The following is a 13,319-nucleotide window of genomic DNA, read 5'->3' as shown; positions in this document are numbered from 1 at the left end:
ATCATGAGTATGTCCATATTTAGTGATGCATGTGGAGGAATTGAGGGTGTGTATCATGATAGGACTTGGTCAGTATGTGTCGGGTGTGTTGTTGTTGTTTGGTCACTAAGTCATGTCCAACTCTTTGTGACCCCATGGACTGCAGTGCACCAGGCCTCCCTTTCCTTCCACTGAAGGATAAAGTACTAAAGGAAACTCCCAGAGCTTCCTCAAACTTATGTCCATTGAGTCTATAATGCCATCCATCTTTCTCATCCTCTATTGCCCCCTTCCTCTCCTGCCCTCAGTCTTTCCCAGCATCAGGGTCTCTTACAATGAGTCAGCTCTTTACAGTAATTCATACAGATTATGCCATCAGTTCAGTTCAGTTCAGTCGCTCAGTCGTGTCCGACTCTTTGCGACCCCATGAATCACAGCACACCAGGCCTCCCTGTCCATCATGAACTCCCGGAGTTCACTCAAACTCATGTCCATCGAGTCGGTGATGCCATTTTATGCCATATGTTGTGCTTTTCTCTTTCTAGTGCAGTCAGGCATGAAGGAAGGTTGAAATCATCTGGATAACTCTGTAAAGGAAATTTCAACCCATGTGATTCTTCCTCTGCTGCCAAGTGGGAATTTAGTTTCTCAAGTCACTCACAAAAATACTTTGAATGATCAGTTTGTGATCTTTTCAAATCTCTTTAATGCATAGTAGTTTACATAATGCCTGGTACACAGTAGGTCCTCAATATAGTTTCTTTAATAGTATGTCAAGTACTTTACCCTAGAAGATGATAGCAAAGTTAAATTCAGTTCAGTTCAGTTCAGTTCAGCCGCTCAGTCGTGTCTGACTCACCACGACCCCATGAATCACAGCAGGCCAGGCTTCCCTGTCCATCACCAACTCCCGGAGTACACTCAAACTCATGTCCACAGAGTCGGTGATGCCATCCAGCCACCTCATTCTCTGTCGTCCCCTTCTCCTCCCACCCCCAACCTTTCCCAGCATCAGAGTCTTTTCCAGTGAGTTAACTCATCGCATGAGGTGGCCAAAGTATTGCAGTTTCAGCTTTAGCATCAGTCCTTCCAATGAACACCCAGGATCGATCTCTCTTAGAATGGACGGGTTGGATCTCCTTGCGGTACAAGGGACTCTCAAGAGTCTTCTCCAACACCACAGTTCAAAAGCATCAATTCTTCGGTGATCAGCTTTCTTCACAGTCCAACTCTCACATCCATACATGACCACGGGAAAACCCATAGCCTTGACTAGATGGACCTTTTTGGCAAAGTAATGTCTCTGCTTTTTAATATATTATCAAGGTTGGTCATAACTTTCCTTCCAAGGAGTAAGCGTCTTTTAATTTCATGGCTGCAATCAGCATCTGCAGTGATTTTGGAGCCCAAAAAAATTGTACATAATTGTATGAAATTATATCATGTGTTTATTTACCAAAGGTTTTGAAAATTCTACCTCAAAAATGTAAGGTTAAAGTAAGATAACATGTTGAAATTTTTTGTGAATAATTTTAAGTGCTCTCCAGATATGGAATGTGACGCTAGAAGTTCTAACAGTACTTGCATTCGACATTGTTTCCTCCAACTAAAGGCAAAGGAACATTCTAGTATTTAAATTAGCATAGCAAAGTTACTCAGTTAATATATATACAAGGATCTGTATTGGTTTTGCCCAATTAGAACCTAAGGGAATGAAAAATAAAACATTTCCTACTCACAAATAGGAAGTCTAATTGAGTTGCTAAAAAAGCACCGATTTTTTCTCAGGTGCCCATAAAAAAGAGAATACAATTAAATATGCATGTATATTATACAAAGACATATAAGATATGCAAAGCTCTTGTGGTAATGATATAGTCATTTCCCAAGGTTGTTCTATTGAATTGTACACAATGTTATTTACTATGTAAGAAATCATAAGCTCTAAATGGCTCCAGAAAAAAATCCTTAGCTGACTATATATTTTTGTGCATATAGTAAAAATTCTAACACTGAATCATATAATAGACTCACAGCTCATTGGCAGTACCTAAATACAGCAACTCTTAAAAATAGCATTAAGATCCTAGCCAATGCAATAAGGCAAGAGAAATAGAAGATAATAAAAATTGGAAAACTGAATTGTTGCAGAGAAAATGATTATAAAGAAAATATAAAAATCACCACAGCATTAAATTTATTAATAACATGTAAATATAACCAGGTCACTGGATTCAAAGTAAATGTATTATGTTCAATAATACAAAATCAATAATTTCATAGGTCAAAAATAATTCATGGTAAATATTTTTTGTGATTTATTATATCAGTTTATTTCTATATATCATTATTAATGTATAAAAATATGGAAAGATACTATTTATAATTGCATCAGAAAACATCAAATGCCCAGGAATAAATCCAATAATAAGCAATAAATCTAATAGACTTTTTAGAAATAATCTAATAAATATTTTAAATAAAATTTTTGTAAAAATTCTATGTCCCTGGAATTCTCCAGCCAAGAATACTGGAGTGGGTTGTCATTTCAATTCCTACTCCAGGGGATCCTACTGACCCAGAGATCAAACCTGGGTCTACTGCATTGCAGGCAGATTCTTTACCATCTGAGCTACCAAGGCATCCCAACATACAGATACATACATTTTATTTATGTTTATCTGTCTGCAGGTCAGGAAGCAACAGTTAGAACTGGACATGGAACAACAGACTGGTTCCAATTGGGAAAGGAGTACAATCAAGGCTGTATTTTCTCACCCTGTTTATTTAACTTATATGCAGAGTACATCATGAGAAACGCTGGGCTGGAAGAAGCACAAGCTTGAATCAAGATTGCCAGGAAAAATAACCTCAGATATGCAGATGACAACAACCTTATGGCAGAAAGTGAAGAAGAACTAAAGAGCCTCTTGATGAAAGTGGAAGAGGAGAGTGAAAAATTTGGCTTAGAACTCAACATTCAGAAAACTAAGATCATGGCATCCAGTCCCATCACATCATGGCAAATAGATAGGGAAACAATGGAAACAGTGAGAGACTTTATTTTGGGGGGATCCAAAACCACTGCAGGTGGTAACTACAGCCATGAAACTAAAAGACACTTGCTCCTTGGAAGAAAAGTTATGACCAACCTAGACAGCATATTAAAAAGCAGAAGGCATTACTTTGCCAACAAAGGTCTGTCTAGTCAAAACTATGGTTTTTCCAGTAGTCATGTATGGATGTGAGAGTTGGACTACAAAGAAAGCTGAGTGCTGAAGAACTGATGCCTTTGAAATGTGGTGTTGGAGAAGACCCTTGAGAGTCCCATGGACTGCAAGGAGATCCAACCAGGCCATCCTAAAGGAAATCAGTCCTGAATATTCATTGGAAGTACTGATGCTGAAGCTGAACTCAAATACTTTGGCCACCTGATGAAAAGAACTGACTCATTTGAAAAGACCCAGTCTGGGCAAGATTGAAGGCAGGAGAAGGGGACAACAGAGGATGAGATTATTGGATGGCATTAATGACTCAGTGGACATGAGTTTGAGTAAACTCCACGAGTTGGTGATGGACAAGGAGGCCTGGTGTGCTGCAGTCCATGGGGTCCCAAAGAGTCGGACATGACTGAGTGACTGACTGAACTGAACTGATATAATAAAAAACAATTTTATATGTATTTACAGAAATCACATATGTTTGCTTGAAAAAAAGAGAAAGAATTAGAGAAAGATTTTAAATCTTTGAATAAATGAGCAATATATCATCTTCCTAAATAAATAGAGGAAGATATCATGGTAATGGGTTGCAAAATTTAATATTGCACATATAGTTATTCTTTCCAAATTCATGTTCACTTATAATTCATTGCAATCCTAATCAATATCTCAGAACTTTTCTGTGTGTAGTGGTAGTGTAGTGTAGTAGTAGTGTAGTCGCTCAGTCGTGTCTGACTCTTTGCGACCCCATGGACTGTAGCCCACCAGGCTCCTCTGTCCATGGGATTCTCCAGGCAAGAATACTGGAGTGGGTTGCCATTGCCTTCTCCAGGGTATCTTCCCAACCCAGGGATCGAACCTGGGTCTTCCGCATCACAGTCAGATGCTTTACCCTCTGAGCCACCAGGGAAGCCCTTTCTGTGTGTAGGTGTATGTGAATGCGTGCATATGTGTATAAGTTGATAAGCCGACGATTCATAAAAAGACAAAAGCCCAAGAATAGGCACATGATGCTGGAAGACCTAAAGTACTAAATATCAGTACCATATTGCCTTAGTTAAAATAAAGCTATATTACTTATTACAATGTTGAATTGGCAATGCTATAGATAAATCAAATTAAAATATGCAATATCAGTGCAGCTGTGAAAGGATGGCCATTTTAAAAAATCAATGCTGGGTTGCCTAGGTGTCATAAGGGAAAAAAAGGATTTTGGCCTCTCTTCACATCTAACATAAGAATCAGTTCTAGGTAAATTGTAGATATAAATGCAGAATTCAAACTATAAGGATTTAAAAGAAAACATAGAAAAACATTTCCTTGACATATGTGGAGGCAACGATTTGTTAAGAAGGCATAAAGAAACACCAACAATAAAGCAAATATGCATGCACACACATACACACCTATATGAAGATTTAAAACTTCCCTTCATTAAAGTTCAGTTCATAAAAAGGCACCATTAAAAACTGTGAATGTAGCTACTCATTGGAATAAGTTTGCAAAACGTTTATGTCCAACAATGAACATTCATCCCAAATATATTTTTTAAAACTTCTACAAATCAGTACGAAAAAGCCAACTTTTAAGAAAACTGAGCAAAAGACAAACATTTTTCATGAAAGAGAATACCCGATTGTTCAATCAATTTATGAAAAAATATTAGTCAATTTTGTTATTTAGTGAGGAATTACAGATTAAACCAATAATATACCCTTCTGTATAATTAAGAATTGCTAAAAAAAAACCACCTAAAATTTCTGGTAAGAATGTGAAGCAGTCAGAATTCACTCTCATACACTGCTCATGATAGAGTAAATTAATAGAACTGTTTCAGAAAATTGTTTGGCAATATTTTCTAAAGGTGAGCTTAGGTTTATTTTATGATCCAACAATTCAACTCTTTCATATATGTGCTACAAAATATGTATATATAACATCAAAAGATACCACAATGATGTTCATACTAACACTATTCATACTTTCCCAATACTGGAATCTACCCAAACATCCAACACAGAATGAGTAAATTAATTTTAATATATTCCCAAAGAGAATATTATGCATCATCTGTAATATAGGAACTATTAATGTGCAAAAGAAAATATTTGAAAATTCATGGATGTAACATTGAATAAAAGAGGTTAGATATTTTAAAAAGTATATAGTATGTCTATTTTTTTAATTTTTATGAAGTGTAAAAAAGAAAAACTAATCTATGGTGTTAGAAGTCAGCTTCTGGTTTGTTTTTAACAGTAGTGACTGAAGAGGGACATTGGAGGCCTGAGTGGTATTGGGAATGTAATATTTCTTGATCTACATGCCAGTAACATGGGTATATTCATTTTGCACACAAATAACCTATTTATGAAGTATTATTCTACATGTTAACTTTCAGTAAAATATTCAAAACTTGACCCTTAATGTCATTGTTTTGATGGCATGAGCATCACAAATAAAAACAGTAGATTATTTGTTCTTTATTAAATAAAACAAAATTTAGGCAAAAGATCCATTCTTAAGTGATCTTTAGCACACTATCTGGAATTTTAGTGACTTTCATTTTGCTATCATTTAGTCTTATCATTCCAGTGTATAGGATAATTTATCTTCAAATATTGCTAAGTAAACATAGAGACATGCCTCTATACAAGCCTATAAATCTAAGTGATGTATATGTCTTCATTTATCTTTGTTTTTTCATTTCTCTCAGCCTCATATTGTGTGCTTTTTATTCTGTAAAGGTCATGATGGCTCATAAATCCTCTCACTGACAAGAGATCAAATTCATTTTCAAAAAGCAAGGAACTGTCACTTTACATAGTTTGAAAAATATTGTTACTATAAGAAACACTCACTGTTTTATTGACAATAGGCATTTGAATAATTTACATAGATAATATATAAAAATTTACTCTCAAGACGGTGGATCATAACATCCTTAAGCATGGACTGTGCATATTAACTTTCATCCATGTTACATTTAGTTGTCATGTATGCTTCAATTCCTTTCAGTTATGACAGTTTTTGAGATTTTATTTGTTTTAATGACCTTGACAATTTTGAGGAGTATTGGTCAAATATTTGCAGAATATTCTTCTATGGGAAAGGAGAAAGAAAAGAATAACTTTATAGTGGATAGCTCTGACATTTTCTATATGAACAGAGAATGGTATTTTTATTTTTTATATTACACTTTATATTATCTGTACTTCTAGAGTAATGTGGCTCACATTCAAAAGGTGGCTGAATACTGCATTTTGCAAGGCTTGCATTTTTAATTTTTAAAACTCAAATTTTAGAAAACATTTCAGATATAATGAAGAGACAATAGCAGTTGATGAAAAATGCAATAAAATTTATATTTAAACTATGTTGTTATAATACAGTTACATGTATTTAAAACTCTATATAATAAATCTTAAGTAAATATATAGGCATACAACTACAATTTAAAAGGTGGGGAAAAACACATCAAATTACTATAAAAGGAGTCATCTCTATGGAAGAGACTGAGGGACTGGGCCAGGGACAGTGGTCAGCGGTCAGCAGACCTCTGCGCTGTTGAAAATTTTTGCATTAAGAGTATAAGAATTTATACTCTGCTGGCTCAGAAATAAAGAATCTATCCGCAATATGGGAGGCCTGGGTTCAATCCCTGGGTTGGGAAGATCCCCAGGAGAAGGGAATGGCTACACATGGCTACACACTTGCTTGGAGAATTCCATGGACAGAGGAACCTGGCAGGCTACAGTCCATGGGATCGCAAAGAGTCAGACACAACTGAGCTACTTTCACTTCATTTCACTTCATTCATTTTTTTTTTTTGTTATTAAACATAATACACAGAATAAAGTAACAGTGTGGTGCCACCACTATAGTTTCATTCAGAAGATAAAGATGTATCCTGTAACAGAAATGGTATGGACCTAACAGAAGCAGAAGATATTAAGAAGAGGTGGCAAGAATACACAGAGGAACTGCACAAAAAAGATCTTCATGACCAGATAATCACGATGGTGTGATCACTCACCTAGAGCCAGACATTCTGGAATGCAAAGTCAAGTGGGACTTAGGAAGCATCACTACAAACCAACCTAATGGAGGTGATGGAATTCCAGTTGAGCTACTTCAAATCCTAAAAGATGATGCTCTGAAAGTGCTGCACTCAATATGCCAGCAAATTTGGAAAACTCAGCAGTGGCCACAGGACTGAAAAAGGTCAGTCTTCATCCCAATGCCAAAGAAAGGCAATGCCAAAGAAGGTTCAACTACCACACAATTGCACTCATCTCACACACTAGTAAGGTAATGCTCAAAATTCTCCAAGCCAGTCTTCAACAGTATGTGAACTATGAGCTTCCAGATGTTCAAGCTGGTTTTAGAAAAGGCAGAAGAACCAGAAATCAATTTGCCAACATCTGTTGGATCACTGAAAAAGCAAGGGAGTTCAAGAAAAACACCTACCTCTGCTTTATTGACTATGCCAAAGTCTTTGACTGTGTGGATCACAACAAACTGCGGAAAATTCTTCAGGAGATGGGAATACCAGATCAACTGACCTGTCTCCTGAGAAATATGTATTCAGGTCAAGAAGCAACAGTTAGAACTGGACATGGAACAACAGACTGGTTCCAAATAGGAAAAGGAGTACGTCAAGGCTGTCTATTGTCACCCTGTTTATTTAACTTATATGCAGAATACATCATGAGAAATGCTGGGCTGGAAGAAGCACAAGCTGGAATCAAGATTGCCAGGAGAAATATCATTAACCTCAGATATACAGATGGCACCACCTTATGGCAGAAAGTGAAGAAGAACTAAAGAGCCTCTTGATGAAAGTGAAAGAGGAGAGTGAAAAATTTGGCTTAGAACTCAACGTTCGGAAAACTAAGATCATGGCATCTGGTCCCATCACATCATGGCAAATAGATGGAGAAGCAATGGAAACAGTGAGAGACTATTTTATTTTGGGGGGCTCAAAAACCACTGCAGATAGTGACTACAGTCATGAAACTAAAAGACACTTGCTCCTTGGAAGAAAAGTTATGACAAACCTAGACAGCATATTAAAAAGAAAGACATTATTTTGCCAACAAAATAAAGGTCTGTCTCGTCAAAGCTATGGTTTTTCCAGGAATCATGTATGGATGTAAGAGTTGGACTATAAAGAAAGTGAGTGCCAAAGAATTGATGCTTTTGAACTGTGGTGTTGGAGAAGACTCTTGAGAGTCCCTTGGACTGCAAGAATATCCAACCAGTCTATCCTAAAGGAGACCAGTCCTGAATATTCACTGGAAGAACTGATGCTGAAGCTAAAACTCCAATACTTTGCCACCTGATGTGAAGAGCTGAGGCATTGGAAAAGACCCCGATTCTGGGAAAGATTGAAGGCAGGTGGGAAGGGGACAACAGAGGATGAGATGGTTGGATGGCATGAGTTTGAGTAAGCTCCAAGAGTTGATGATGGACAGGGAAGCCTGGCGTGCTGCAGTCCATAGCGTTGCAAATGGTCAGACAGTACTGAGTAACTGAACTGACTAACTAACTGAACCTGTGAAGATGCAGAAAGCATGACCCACAAAAGACTGACTTTGAGAATCAATATAAACTTTGAAAAATCGTCTCTGCAAAATTGCCAAACTTCTTCTTTCAAAGTGTGGCCCTTGGATGAGGCATATAAGTATCCCCAGGGAACTTTTAGTTATCCCAATTCCTAGACCCAATCCAGACTTCCTGATCAGAACCTCTGAAGATGAGGTCCAGCAATCTGTCTTTTAACAAATCCTCTAGGTGCTGCCAATATACAATAAATGTTGAAAATCACCATTTTAATGAGCTAATATCTGAAAGGAGCTTTAAAATGAGTCAATTAACTTAATTAATTAAAAGTAATCACAATCCACCTGTACAATTATTGTTAAAATAGGAGTCAGAAATCAGTATTAACCTCAGTAGGGCCACTGCAGTAAACACTACTCCAAATTCATTCTTTACTAAAGAGAATCGCATTTTTTTTTCAGTCCATTATAGAAGGTGGTCATATTAACCAGCTCTGGCCAATGTGATACAAATAGATGTAACTATTTTTAAAGTATAAAGATTCAGCTGACATGTTTTTAGTTTGGTTGGTTTTTCTGTTTTTCACTGTTTTCTTCTTGTTGTTGTTTAGTCGTTCAGTCATGTTTGACACTTTGCAACCACTTGTTGTAGCCAGCCAGTCTCCCCTATGTCCATGGGGGTTTCCAGGTAAGAACAGTGGAAAGGGTTGCCACTTCCTCCTCCAGGGGATCTTCTTAATTCTTTTTTTCCTCTGGCAGGTTACCTGTAGGTATAGAAGTATCTCAGAACCATGAGACTGAAAACTTTGTGCTAAGGTTGGGATGGAAGAAAAATTGCAGCTAGTTGATAAATTTTTGACATAATGGGGACCATTTCACAGGTCTACCACAGTTTATCCTCAGACCTCACAAGTAAACTCTTATTTGGTAAAGTTGCTGTCATTTTAGACATTGAAGGCAAACCAACATAGCAAATAATATAGAGGTTCAGCTTGGGTCAGATAAAAGGAGTAAAACAAAATGAGATGTGAAAAAAAAGCAACAGAGAAATGAGAGATATAAAATATATGTGGGGTAGTAGATCAATAAGAATGACATTGCATTCAATCTACACTTTAGATTCTCTAAATTTAGATCTGAATTTTACTTAGTAGTCTGTTATAAATGGCCTGTCACTGTTAGGCTCAGGCAAAAACCCCAAACAGACATGAGCATCTTGTTTGTAACACAGCCACACTATAGACACACAAAAAGAAAGTTTTAGGAAGAAAAAATAAAGGACTTCATCCTCCTTTACTGCTTGCTCCTTTAGATCTCTAGTTTCTAGTGGCCACAACCAGTAAACTCTTTCCATTCTGGCTTAAAAATTCTAAAAGAAGATGGATATCATTTGTAGTAATAATATATATTAATTAAATACAAAATAAATTAGTCCCAGTATTACACTCTGATTTTTTTTTTTTTTCTTTCTGCTGGGAAGATGACTTTCCCCACAACATCCTGGCCGTGCATTCCAGTAAGCAACAGGAACTCTTTCCCCCAAATACCATTCTCACACACTTTGAGTTCTTGATTTCAGATGTAGCTGTAATCCACAGTTAAAAAGCTTTTTTCCACATGAGTTCTTACTTCCTATTACAAAAGTGGGCTCATTGAATATTCTCTCTTTTTATAATACTGTCTATTGATGGTGGTGATTTCACACTCACCCTGGGGCCAGTGTTGTATTCATTTCCAAACAAAGCTCTTTGCCACTTGTTTTCCCCTTATAGTAGCAGCCACAATGCCAACTTTTGGCATGAAACACAAGACAGCATTTCTGACCATTAGATCTGTGTCAACTTTTTAGAATCTTGTCTTTTTTGTGCTTCTACCTCTGGGACAGTGAATTAAAGAAGAATTTGCAGTAACATTTATACCCTTGGTCTGAGCATCAGGAAGATACAACTAAATGTGTGGTGGGAATTTTTTGTTGTTCAAGAAGATTTGAAAAGTAGAAGTGAAAAATAACTCATTAAGGTGATATCTATTAACTCCATTTCCTGCCCTCTTCAGTCCTTCAGAATCAGATTGTATCCTTTCAATGCTGAGGGGCACAGATGGTTTCTAAGCCACAGCACATCTGCTCTGTAGCTCCAGTGATAACATCCCGAGAGTATTTTATTTAACTCTAGCTACTGAGGTTGGATACGCTCTGGGTGAGCTGCATAAATGACTAATTTGTCCCCCTTTCACTCATCTAATGATGTGCATATTTTTTTCAAGAGTCGAGAAATTTTACACTTTACTAATAAGACCCCAGAAGACAACCATTTTCATCACCGTTTTTATTTTCTTGATGGGAAAGCTGAAGCACAAGAAGCCTTTGATTTTTTGAAGACTGCTCCAACAGAGCACATTTCTCCTCAAAGACACTGAGTGGCCCTTTTGATATGTTCAAGAGCTCTATAATTCCAAGAGAATTAAGTCGAAAGGGGGGACAGAAATAAGGTGTCTTGAGTGCAGATCACTGGTTTTTAAGTGTTCTTTCCTTTTCTTCTGTTATTAACTGTGTATTCTTTGCTCTTCAATGTCAAGAGAAACTGCCTGTTCACAGGAGGCTAAAAATGTCTTAGAAAATTTCAGTGAGTACTTATAAGATTAAGATGCTTCCATCCACAAGTATATCTAATCTCAGTGATAACACACTGATTGGTACAGGTGGCCTCTCAATTAACAACACACTTCACTGAAGTATGACCTTTCACAAGCAGGAAGAGCCTTCCTCAATTTGGCATAAATCAGCAAAGTTTCCTATATGTCCAGTTTTCTTAGTCTTATAATATATCTGGAACTCCTGGCACAGTCCTGAAGTATTTGACATTTTACTTCTGATACAAGGGAGTCCTGCAAGTACAGTGTAAACTAATCTTATTCAATAACATATAGACTTCAAAGTAGTTCAAGATTATAAATAATGAAGTGTACTTAAATATTTATATATATAGGTCTTCTATAAATGTAATGACTTTTAAACCATTTATTAAGACATAATCTATAAAATGTACAATGTACCCATTAAGGTGTACAATATTATTTAGCATAATCAGATATGTGCAATCATTACTGTAATCTAGAACATTTTCATCACCTCAAGAATGAAACCCTGTTCCCATTAGCTATCACTTCCTTCTCTCTATTTATGTTTTCCCAACCCTAAACAACCACTAATCTATTTTCTATGTTGCTTTCCTTGGACTGTGCGCATTAAAACAAAACTCAAAACAAACAAACAAAAACTTTCTCCTTGTCTTTGTATTTCAGCATTTTTGCTCTTATACCTTGTCAACTTAAAGAAAAATGCACAACTTGAAGGTTGTGTATTTAGGTTTTACTCAGAGTCTTACTGAGGACTATAGCCTGGGAGATAGCTCTGCATAGTCAATCAGTGGTTCTGCGTAAATGGCTCCACAGAGGTAAGGGAGAAGCCTATGTATGCGTGTGTGTGTGTATGTGTGAATTTTGAGGGGCTAGGAAATACGTGCTGTCAAGCAGATATCTTGGTAAAGATTACTGCTAATCACAGATTCTCAGGGCAATGATTTGAGTGCTTTTCTATGTACAGGAAGATGCCAGAATCTGGGGTCACTGAAACTCTTCCTGAGATATGTACTTTATCTAGAGGTGTGTTTATCCAATGCAGAGACTGCCGCGTTCTGTTTTCATCTTGCATCCTCAAAGGGTATACTGTTGGTAGACGCTTGCAGTAGGTTGCAACTTCAACCTTTGTACAAAAAAGAGCAACACTCTTTGTTCTTTTTTGTTCACAATATCCCCTGTTTTGGTCATAAGTTCAATCAAGATTTGGGAGGTATTTTATGATAAATTTGTCCCACAGCACTAGGAAAGTACATTCGTAGGTCAGATAAGGATTTTCTTGATGGGACATTCATGTGCTCGAAATTCTCTGGATTATCTGTTTTACTATTTTTCCCTGATTGCTTCATGCAATATCTAGAGTTATTTTATTAAAATTAATTTTACATAGAACTATGCTGCTGCTGCTGCTAAGTCGCTTCAGTTGTGTCTGACTCTGTGCGACCCCATAGACGGCAGCTGACCAGGCTCCGCCATCCCTGGGATTCTCCAGGCAAGAACACTGGAGTGGGTTGTCGTTTCCTTCTCCAATGTGTGAAAGTGAAAAGTGAAAGTGAATTTGCTCAGTCGTGCCTGACTAGTAGCGACACCATGGACTGCAGACCACCAGGCTCCTCTGTCCATGTGATTTTCTAGGCAAGAGTACTGGAGTGGCTTGCCATTGTCTTCTCCGACATAGAACTATATATGTCATCAATTGACTCAAGACATTTAGCCATCATTAATTTTGTCAGAGATCTGGTTATACATTGGGTAATACAAGGAATAACAGTAATATCAGTAATAACATTAATAAGGTCATATTACAGCAGCAACAGACATAAATTATAAATAGTTTAAAAATAGCAAAGAGAGGACTAATTAGGACAATTATTAGTGCAACTAGTTTCAATCTAGATTGTCATAAGACACCAGGTCTGGA

The sequence above is a fragment of the Moschus berezovskii genome, chromosome 1 (assembly GCF_049115385.1).
Source record: "Moschus berezovskii isolate FMDL1 chromosome 1, NW_MosBer_1.0, whole genome shotgun sequence".
In the NCBI taxonomy this organism is placed as follows: domain Eukaryota; kingdom Metazoa; phylum Chordata; class Mammalia; order Artiodactyla; family Moschidae; genus Moschus; species Moschus berezovskii.
This window is presented reverse-complemented; position numbering follows the sequence as displayed.